The sequence below is a fragment of the Anopheles gambiae genome, chromosome 3 (genome assembly GCF_943734735.2).
Source record: "Anopheles gambiae chromosome 3, idAnoGambNW_F1_1, whole genome shotgun sequence".
NCBI classification, from domain to species: domain Eukaryota; kingdom Metazoa; phylum Arthropoda; class Insecta; order Diptera; family Culicidae; genus Anopheles; species Anopheles gambiae.
The window spans coordinates 60,125,338-60,135,699 of record NC_064602.1 but is presented as its reverse complement, the minus strand read 5'-3'; the positions used below and the strand labels follow the sequence as shown (position 1 = coordinate 60,135,699).

The following is a 10,362-nucleotide window of genomic DNA, read 5'->3' as shown; positions in this document are numbered from 1 at the left end:
CGGCTCCTCCATTGTCCTTCCACACATACGGGGCCAAGTATCCTTCTGAGCATCTTCCTCTCGAACGCGGCTAAGAGGGTTTCGTCAGATTTGGACAGTGTCCATGTCTCAGAAGCGTATGTGAGTACCGGTACTATATAGGTACTATATAGTCCCAGTTTCGTCCGTCGCGACAGATACTTTGAGGTGAACTGATTTTTCAGGCTGTAAAATGACCGGTTGGCAGCCACCATCCTTGCGCAAAATCCGAAAGCAGACCAATGGAAAAAAATACAAAATAGACATAGCATAATCATATACACCTACACATCGATGCAAGATGTACATACAAAACCAACACACAGAAATAATTCCAAAATATAAACCAGAGTTTTCGTTAAATAAAGGAAAAATTGAATTAGACAGTACATAAGACTACAGGTCTTTATTCATGAGCTGGGAGTGCCTTCCGCTTCCCAAGGTAAGGCCTCTTAGCTCCAACGATTCCAGTAAGGGAAATTTCTTACAAATTTCTTAGATCGCCTGGATGATCTCAAGTCTGAAGTGAGAAGTCAAACGATAAACCATTTTCATATTACACCGGCATGCCAAAAAGGTTTCGACCAGTTCAAAACAACGCTTCAATCAAACCTGCATGGTAATGCTTGTGCTTGTGGTTGCGGATGCATCAAGCACAGGCACAGGCTGAATGACCACAAGCCACTACTTTCCATCTTCGATTCTAAGGGGATTCCCCTACACACGGCGAACCGACTTCAACGGTGTGTTCTCGAAGGATATTCGGCAAAATACCGACGGCGAAGAGTATTTGACGGGAGAGTTTTTGGAGTTGGCGAGCCTGGAAATTGATCCAGAAAGCGCGAAGTTACGAAATTCTTTGCGAACTTGGTTGATTCGAAATAAAGTTGCTCGTAGCGGAAGCAATAGTTTACTTGTAATACTGCGAAAAGCGCCTTCTCTTTCTGCTTTTTCATCTTTTCCCCAGGATGTCAGGACATTACTGAAAGCTGTGGTGAACGTCAGCCAACAGATAAATAAGGTTCCAGGTGGAGGTGAAATGTGGTACCAAGGCGTTGAAAGTTGGTTTAAGCATTATTTTCAGTAAACTATGTATTGCCAAAGTAATTGAGTAATGCCTTTCTAACGTTACTATTATTTCTTTTATTTTTATTCAGTGGTGTGGACATATCAGAAAATGTATTTGAGCTGAATCTTTCAGTGGATGGAATACCCATTTATAACCGCAGCGCTATACAGATGTGATCTATACTGATGCAGTTGCACAACATGTCGAATGCTTCTGTTATGGTCGTAGGGATATTTTGCGGCGCTTCAAAACCATCCGATGTTGAGCCTTTCCTGAGACCTTTAGTGGAGGAACTTAATAGGCTACATGATAACAAAATGACCCTGAATGGCAAAAAATATCTGTTTCGGTTAGACTTATTATCGCTGACTCGCCAGCACGCGCATTTATTAAACGTAAGTAAATTAAATTCTGCTTTTATTATTAATGTGTACTTATTTAGTTGTTCAATTTTATTGCAGAGGTTTGCTACTACAACGGAGTACACGGGTGCTTAAAGTGTAAATGCTGAATAGCTTCCCCTCAAAACTAAAAAAAAAGTTATTTTCGAAGATACAAAAGCACCACCAAGAACAGATAAGGAATTTAGACATGAAAACCCCACCTCTTACGGATTTAAAACGATTCGACATGATAAAAGGTATAGCTACTAGTGATTTGTTACATTTAATACAATTAGGGATAGTTTTCAAACTTCTGTTAGGTTAGGTAAAAAGTGAAGAATATATTATTGAAATATTAGGAGAGCTTATCAGCATGCTATTTCCCTATGAAATCCATAGAAAGTTTAGGTCCCTTAATTATTTGCACTTTTGGAAAGGTACAGAATTTGGTAGTTTTTTGCATTACGCAGGTAGAATAGAAAAACTAGCATATGAACATTTTAAATTATTATATTGCGCTATAACTATGTTATTGTCTCGGGCATTTAAGGATCAGTGGGAGTATGCAAGTACATTACTGAAGCAATTTGTCGAGGATTACAGTGTTGTATATGACCGTGTACATCTTGTAGTAACGTTCATCTTTTGCTTCATGTATACGAAGAGGTAGACAGATTAGGCCCTTTGATAACTTTTTCGACGCATGCTTGTAAAAATATGCTACAGATAATCAAACATAGTTACGTAACATCTAGTTATAGAAGTTTACATCAAGCTATAGGAAAAAATATATTATTGCGAGATATAGAAACTGCTAGTAACCAGGAAATTATAACACATCCGACACTTAAAGTAAAAAAGGATGAAACATTTTTATAAATTAGACAGGGGTTTTTGTTAAGGATACAGTTTAGGGATTGTTAGTTTTTAAACTAAGAGGAATTTAATAGTCAAGTACAATAAAGCCGTCGAGGAGTCCGGATCTGTAATTATATATGGTTATGCTTTAGTAAGGCGTTTTCAGGCATTCACAACTCCTTGCGCATCCGATAAAATTTATAATTATATCGGATATGAAAACGACACTTCACCAACGCTTCGAACCAGTTATAGATATTAAGCAGCCGAGTAGATCCGGTTTAAGGTCGGACTTAACCCAGAGACAGAACTAAATACTCTGTCTCAAAGTTGCCTTAAGAATATTGTAATTTACAAAAAAAAAATGTAAGATGTACGTTAAATAAAGCAATGTTTATATGAATTGGAAAAAGTTTGAAATATTCTGAGAAGAACCCTATATATTTCACGATTATATCCCGCTTGGAAACGAGTAACTCATTTTAATGCCTCCCGCTACCCCTGGCCATAGTTTTGAAGGAATCATGCTACACACTCGCACTCCACTACCCCATCCTTCTTCTTTCTTCTTAAAGTTCATTTTATATTTATGTTTACAGTACTTATATTGGGGGTTCCGCGAGTTACAGCGGTTTTGATTTTCAACGCCTAATCTATTATAATTAGTCCTGAGACCGTTCAGTTTTTGCAAGTGGGAATGGTATGATCTGTTTTATCTAATCCTAACTTATACTAATGTTTTTTTTCTAATCTAAAGATTATTAGAATTTTAATTTTACAATATTACCTAATCTTAGAAACAAATGTTTATTATAATATTATTTGATGACTTCATACAAGATGTTAGCATTTTTTCTCTATTAGCTATGCTAATATCTTCTAAAATTAGGGTTTTTGTAATTTCGTGGAGATGAGTTAGCCTAGTCCTTGATGGTGCATGAGTTATCATTCTTAGTACATTGATTAGAGTTACTTGTACTCTTTTTTTATGCATCATGGCACAATTTTCCCATAAACATATCCCATAAGTATAAGTTGCTGTTGGGACGAATACTTATTTATAAATTAGCAATCTATTTTTAATTGAAAGTTTGGATTTTCTATTTATAAGGCTGAAGAGATTCTTTGTTAGTATTGCACATGTCTTAGCAATATTAATGGTGTGAGATCTAAAAAGTATTTTTTTTATCTATAATTAATCGAAGATACTTAAGTTCGTTCTCTAATGTAAGTGGGATACCGTCCATATTTATAGTTGTGCTATGGTTTGGCAGTTTTTCTTTCCACCTATGTGGGACAATCATCGCTTGAATTTTACCCTCATTGGGTGCAACTTTCCAGGTTGTCATCCACTTATGAATGATATCCAGGCAACGTTGGGTGGTGTTGGGAAGTTGTGGTAAACACCTCCCCTTAACTGTCACTGCAGTGTCGTCAGCATATAGATACAGTTGACAGGATCTTGGCAGCTCTGGCAGGTCAGCTATCTACAATGTATACATCAGAGGGCCTAGTATGCTGCCTTGCGGGACGCCAGCCGGGATGTCTTTGGTAAGCGAATTGATCGAACCAAGTAAGACTTGATACGACCATCCGCTAAGGTAGCTCTGCATCAGCTTTGTGAGATGGAGCGGGATGCCAAATCGAATCACTTTATGCAGCAGACCATCGTGCCATACATTATCACTACCCCATCCAATGTCCAAACGCTCCCACCATCGAGGGGTTGACCAAAATCTTGCTGTGTACATGAGACACACACTCGCACTCCTCCAGCCCTCCATAGCTGAACGCTCCCACCGTTGCGAAGATGGGAGAATTTTTGCTCTGAGCGTGAGACCCTGGAGCGTAAGAGATGACACTATGTGTAAAGACGATCAGAATTCGTTAAGGCCGGGCTACATTGATCGCACTCCGTAGTGTAATTTTTCTGAACGCGTACGCCATCTAGCGGCGCCGGGTTGAAGCTAGAGGCTGGTATAATGTATCTGTCAAAAAACGTTTTGGGTCGAGGAGGCTATAATTTTACCCAATGATGAATAGATATTGGAAGATGCGAAGAAATGTTGCCCAGCGCTTTGTATGAATGACGATTTGTCCAACAACAACAATTACCGGCCTAATTGTGTGGCAATTTATGGACGTTTATCAACATTTCAAACTGAAATTTGGGGGTGGGAGAATGAGATACAGAGACAAATTTCGCTGCACATTAACACATACATTCTCACTGCACGGGTTGAACTGCAAATGCTCAGTTCTGAGAGAATACCCGTCCGGCAAAATGAGTGTATTTTTTGAGTGATTTGAGTGACGCTGTCGAAATACACCCGTCCGGCAAAATGAGTGTATTTTTTGACCCGTCCGGCAAAATGAGTGTATTTTTTGAGTGATTTGAGTACCGTCCCCCGTTAGCAGTTACTCTTAGAGGAATGAGTTACACCCTCGCGCGAGCCCTCCCCCTCACCCCACCCGTAACGCACGGTGCGCTCTGCAGTTCTCAATGTGTTGTGTTCTTTCCAATCATGCTACCAACACATCCAAAGATATTTGTTTCGGTCATTTTTGGTTACATTAAACACTTTATTGAAACATAAATTACACTTTCACAACACATTTAGAATTCTTCATACTCACGAATGGCGTCATACTGTAAAGTACCGGGTCGAGCCAAGCTGCGGGAAACTTGTCGACAATCTGCGTTGCCTCTGTTCAGCAAATTCTTACCTGTCGATGCACGCACTGCATGTGCGTCTGTACACACTGTTCACTTCACACTTTATCAAAACACACCGGCGCACGAGACTTATAACGAAATGCGCATCAACGCACTAACACTGCGCGCGGAACTTAGAACAAAACGCGCACAACCATCTCCCACAAAGCGTCGCGCTGTACTGGTGATTTTGTACGCGTAGGAGGGGGGACATACGGAGCGATGGTTCAATGCTGTAGTGTAAGCGAGACAACACGATGTGACGAGCAGATCCAAGTTGGTGAGCTCGCTGAAAGAAGACACACACATTCACAGACGGCTCGTCAAAGCACGGTATTTGTATTGGTGTTAGTGAAGCGCGCGTGTAAAACAGAATGCGAACTCTCATCGCAGCGCGTTTCTCCGTGCTTCCTCAAGCTTCCTCATACCCCTCGGCAAGAATCACTCAAAATTTGGGGTCTCATTGTTTGCGTGGAGGTGTCCCTCCCGACAATGGCACTCAAATTCTCTCATTTTCTCATGCCCTCTCTGTCACATTCGTAGCTCGATCTCCTTCTTCTGGGACTTAGCGTTCTGTGCATGCGGTTTTTGCAACGGTCATTTCGTGCCGCTTCGATCTCATCACCTTCTTTCCCCTCCCACCCCTCTTTTTGATCCTCGCTTTGGGGCTTGCAAATTTTTGACATGTCAAATGAGAGTGAAGCTAAAATGTAAACAACAAGTGTTCGCGTGTGCCGTGATTTTGTAAGTATTTTATGCAAATTATATGATATTTATCATTAAAAACGTTTTGTTTTGTAGAATAAACATAAAATCAACCACGGAAGTATGATTTAGTTGTGGTGGAAGCGAAAAAAAAATGCTTGGAGCATGGAATAAAACCGGATGAAATTTCTAGCCTTCACGCACGATGCCGACGCTGAGGTAAGGTGTGCTTGTCTTTAATTTCGATGATTGTTTCATTCGAATTGCACACAACAACCACCCACAATCACAGCTGTAAAAGTAAGTAGATGAGTTTTGCATGTCTTTAAAATGTCTTATTTTTAATATTTATCTCCATACTTACAGGTAACACGGATAGGTAGCAAGGAAATCAAGCTTGTACACAGAAATCTACACAAAAACTGGGTTTTATAAGCGCACGAAAAGCGACGCGGCTATCTTTGAATAAAAAGTAAACAAAAGAGTTTCGTTTTAATTTAATTTTGACAGCGGGTGTGGTGATGGCTTGAGCGATTTGGAACAATCATTCTCCGGACAGGATTCGATCCGATCCGTGACGTCACTGAGCGCCGGTTCATTTAAAGCTTCTTCTCTGAGTTCTGCTTATACCAACAAGCAAAGTTGAAGCAGAGAAGAAGCTGTGGCGGTTTCCATACAAACTCTCTCTGAGATTGTTGAAAGGGGTCTCTTCGACCAATGAGTTACACACTCACGCGAGCCCTCCCCCACCCCACCCACAACGCACGGTGCGCTCTGCACTTCTCAATGTGTTTGTGTTCTTTCGAGCCATGCTACGAACACATGTAAAGATAGTTGTTTCTTTCGTTTCTCGTTTTCTTTCATGAATAGACACGATCGCAAATGCGCACTAATTCTAAAAGCAAAAATAAACACGGTCATTTTTGGTTACATTAAACACTTTATTGAAACTTAATGTAAACTTTCGTCACACATTTAGAACCTGACAAAAACACACATCATGTCGTCGTCCTGCTAAGTACGACCTCCATCCAGCAAACACATATCTGTGAATAAATGGATCCTTACTAGTGATGGGCAAAACGGCTCCGGGGCCGGAGCCGGCTCCGGCCGGCTCCGGAAATTTTCGGAGCCGGCTCCGCACCAACGGCTCCGGAACCGGCTTCACACCCACGGCTCCGGAGCAGGCTTCACACCCACGGCTCCGGAGCCGGCTCCGCACCAACGGCTCCGGGGCCGGCTCCGCTCCGACGGCTCCGCACCAACAGCTCCAAAGCCGGCTCCGCACTCGCGTTCCTGTCATATTCCATATATTTTACAGTGTTTCGCATCAAATAACGGAATGCTTGATTTTTTCGGTTTCTAATGATCAAGGTCCTATTACATTACACGAATAATTCCGGAACTTATCTGTCTAAATTTAGGTTTAGGAGCGTCGGAATTTGAGACGCTCTAAATTACGGAATGGACTGTATATAACATACAGTCAACTCTCTCTTATTTGAGAGGCGATGGGACTGTCGAATAAGAGGGGTTCTCAATATGAAAAATGTTCAAATAAGAGAGGTTTTTCAAATTGGAGAGGTGTCAAATAAGAGAGAGTTCACTGTATATCTTTCGATAAAAAATACTAATATTTTGCCAAATTAGTTGTTTTACGAAGACTCTTTGAGAAGTGATTTACGTGTTTCTATTCAATAAACCACCGTTTTACACCTTGACAGTAGAATTTTTGTTGACATAATCTACATTAGTGAACACCAATTCATTTCTCTAGCGAGGTAAAAAATGTTAAACGCTGTTTGACATACCAATTCAATTTCAAATTCCTCAATGTGATAGGGCCTGTAGGGGAAATTTGAAATGGTGCTTTGAAGGTTTGTAAGCATTAAGGGGAATATGTCTAACACTCATGTGTTGCCAAAGCAGTTGTAACAGCCGAACCAGGCCACCACGATTAGCCAGGTTGAAGGTAGTCCCTAAGACTGAGTAAATTAAACCAAGTGGCGACAGTAGACGATGTGATCAGTAGGGATCAACACTCATGATAAAGAGCACAAATTGTTTTCGCGTGCGTATGCGATTAAGTACAATAAAGAGTTAAGCCGGATTAAGGCTCAAGCGATATAAATGCTTACCTTTTTCTTAATTGGTGTGTGCCATTAGGAAAACCGCCAGTATTTGGTCGCAAAATTCCACACAGCAAAAGTGTGAAAAACAACAATAGAGTTTTTCAATCAGATATGTAACACGTTATTGGCATCGTCGTGCAGAATCATAATATATATTGTAAATGTAGCTAAATCTCACTTCACACTTGGGGTCACACAGAAAACACGTTTGGCTTTTTCGGTTTTCAAGTGGCAATTGAGCCGGTTTATTTCTACGATTTGACATAACAACTGTCACCGGGTTGCATCACTTCGCTTCACTCTCAGCTGTCAGAGGTTGACGTTTGGGCACGAAATTTATAAATTTCTACAGCTCGGCCATCCTGACATTTAATTGGCCTCAATTAACTTTCGCCTAAGTCGGAAGCAGGATCTGTTTCTTGCGAGATCCACTTTCTCAATTTGTCAGCTTCTAGTACGCCGTCGTACGGAATTTGAGTGTGCTGTATACCGTCAATGTCCCTTACTACATATCTATCGTTGGGCAACCGCTTATGAATTATGTAAGGTCCCTTGTACCTAGCTATCAGTTTCTTATTTACATTAGTGCTGTTGTCGACATTGCGGATGACTACAAGATCTCCTACTTGAAACTCAATTGCTGGGCGATGTTTTTTACTAAATTGTTCCTCATTGATTATTTGTGATTGAATAATGTTTTCTGACGCAGTTTGTCGTATGCTAACTAGATTTGCCTGTACCTGGGTCGACTTTTCTTTGAGAAATTCTGTTAATTCATCAACTTGGGGACCACGTTGGTCCGTTCCAAACAGTAGCATTGAAGGGGTAAAACATGTTGAAGAATGTACTGTGTTGTTCAACGCGAATTCCAACGCACGAAGTTTAGTGCTCCAATCTGAGTGATCGTATGGGTCAGTCGTTTTGCTAAGCATGGGTCGTAATACTCGATTCACTCTTTCCACCTGGCCATTGGCTTGTGGTGATGAAGTGGCCGTTAAAATATGGGTAACGCCACGACTCGACAAAAATTTGGTAAATTCGTTCGATGTGAAACATGTCCCTCTATCGCTAATGATTCGTCTTGGCCGGCTATAGTATGAGAAGTACTGCTCTAGAGCACTACATGCGCTCTTGCTGCTAGTTGATGTTGCTGCATAAAGCTTTGTAAATTTAGTAAATGCATCTATCACAACTAAAATATACTTTTTCTGCGATGCGATTGATGGTAAAGGGCCCAAGTGATCAATATGTACAGTGTCGAAAGGAAGTTGAACTTTTGGTATGCTATGGAGATTTCGCTGGTCTTTACGTGCAGGTTCAGAATAGATTAAACATTTCAAACAGTTTCGTACAAAATTTTCAACGCGTGCCTTCATTGTAGGGAACCTATATTGTCTACTAATTGAAGTACAACACTTGTCTACGCCTAAATGACCCATTTTTTCATGAATACTGCGAATGACGTTATTGATCATTTCTTTTGGTACCAGTAATTGCAATTTATCCTGGGAAGGTTGCCTGTACACTACATTATCTTTTATCAAATAACCATCAATTGAATTCGCTTCTATTTTTTCCTTCAGCTCTGATATGTATGAATCACGAGACTGAGCGATCTGTAACTGCAAGTCAATATCTTTGTCATCGACTACTATCGCTACCTGTTTACGACTTAGCGCGTCGACATGGCTCATCGAACTACCTGGTCTATGTATTATTGAATAATCGTAGTTCTTCAAGAACAACGACCAGCGAGCAATTTTTGCCGAAGTGTTTCGATTTTTTAGAGTCTCTACTAAGGAGTTACAATCGGTGACAATTTTCAATGGTATTCCATGAACATAGGCATGAAAACGTTTCAAAGCATAAATGATGGACAACGTTTCCAACTCATAACTATGCAATTTTGCCTCGTCTGAAGATGCTGTTTTCGAAAAGTAGGCAACTGGATGAAGTTTTCCATCTTCTTGCCTCTGTAATAGAACTGAGCCAAAGCCTATCGCACAAGCATCACAGTGCAGTTCTGTTTCTCTTGCAGGATCGTATACAGATAATAAAGGTGCTTCAACCCATTTTTTCTTCAGAGTTTCAAAAGCTGTAACACATTGATTATCGAAGACGAAGGTAACTTTGTCTTTCAACAAATTGGTTAAAGGTTTGGCCAGCATAGAAAAGGATGGGACAAAACGACGGAAAAAGGAAAATAACCCTAAGCACTGCTGCAATTGCTTCTTGTTTTGTGGCTGTGGGTAATTAGTTATTGCTTTTATATGATGATCGCTGGGGCGTATACCAGCAGCATTTGCACGATAGCCTAGGTAGTCCAATTCTTCATGCGCAAACTTACACTTATCCAAACGCAATTCCAATCCATTTTTCCGCAATGTATATAAAACTTCTTTAATGATATCAAGATGTTCATAAAAATCAACTGATGCTATAATGATATCATCAATATATACGACCAGCTTACCCTTTTCA

General features: G+C 40.4%; 1 long non-coding RNA gene across 1 annotated transcript; it reads left to right on the top strand.

Moving 5' to 3' along the window:
• The first annotated feature begins 5,515 nt into the window (after positions 1 to 5,515).
• On the top strand, positions 5,516 to 6,246 carry LOC133393814 (uncharacterized). Its single transcript, XR_009766407.1, has 3 exons — positions 5,516 to 5,788; positions 5,846 to 6,049; positions 6,116 to 6,246. It is a non-coding gene; the product is annotated as an uncharacterized LOC133393814 (long non-coding RNA).
• The last annotated feature ends 4,116 nt before the right edge of the window (positions 6,247 to 10,362 follow it).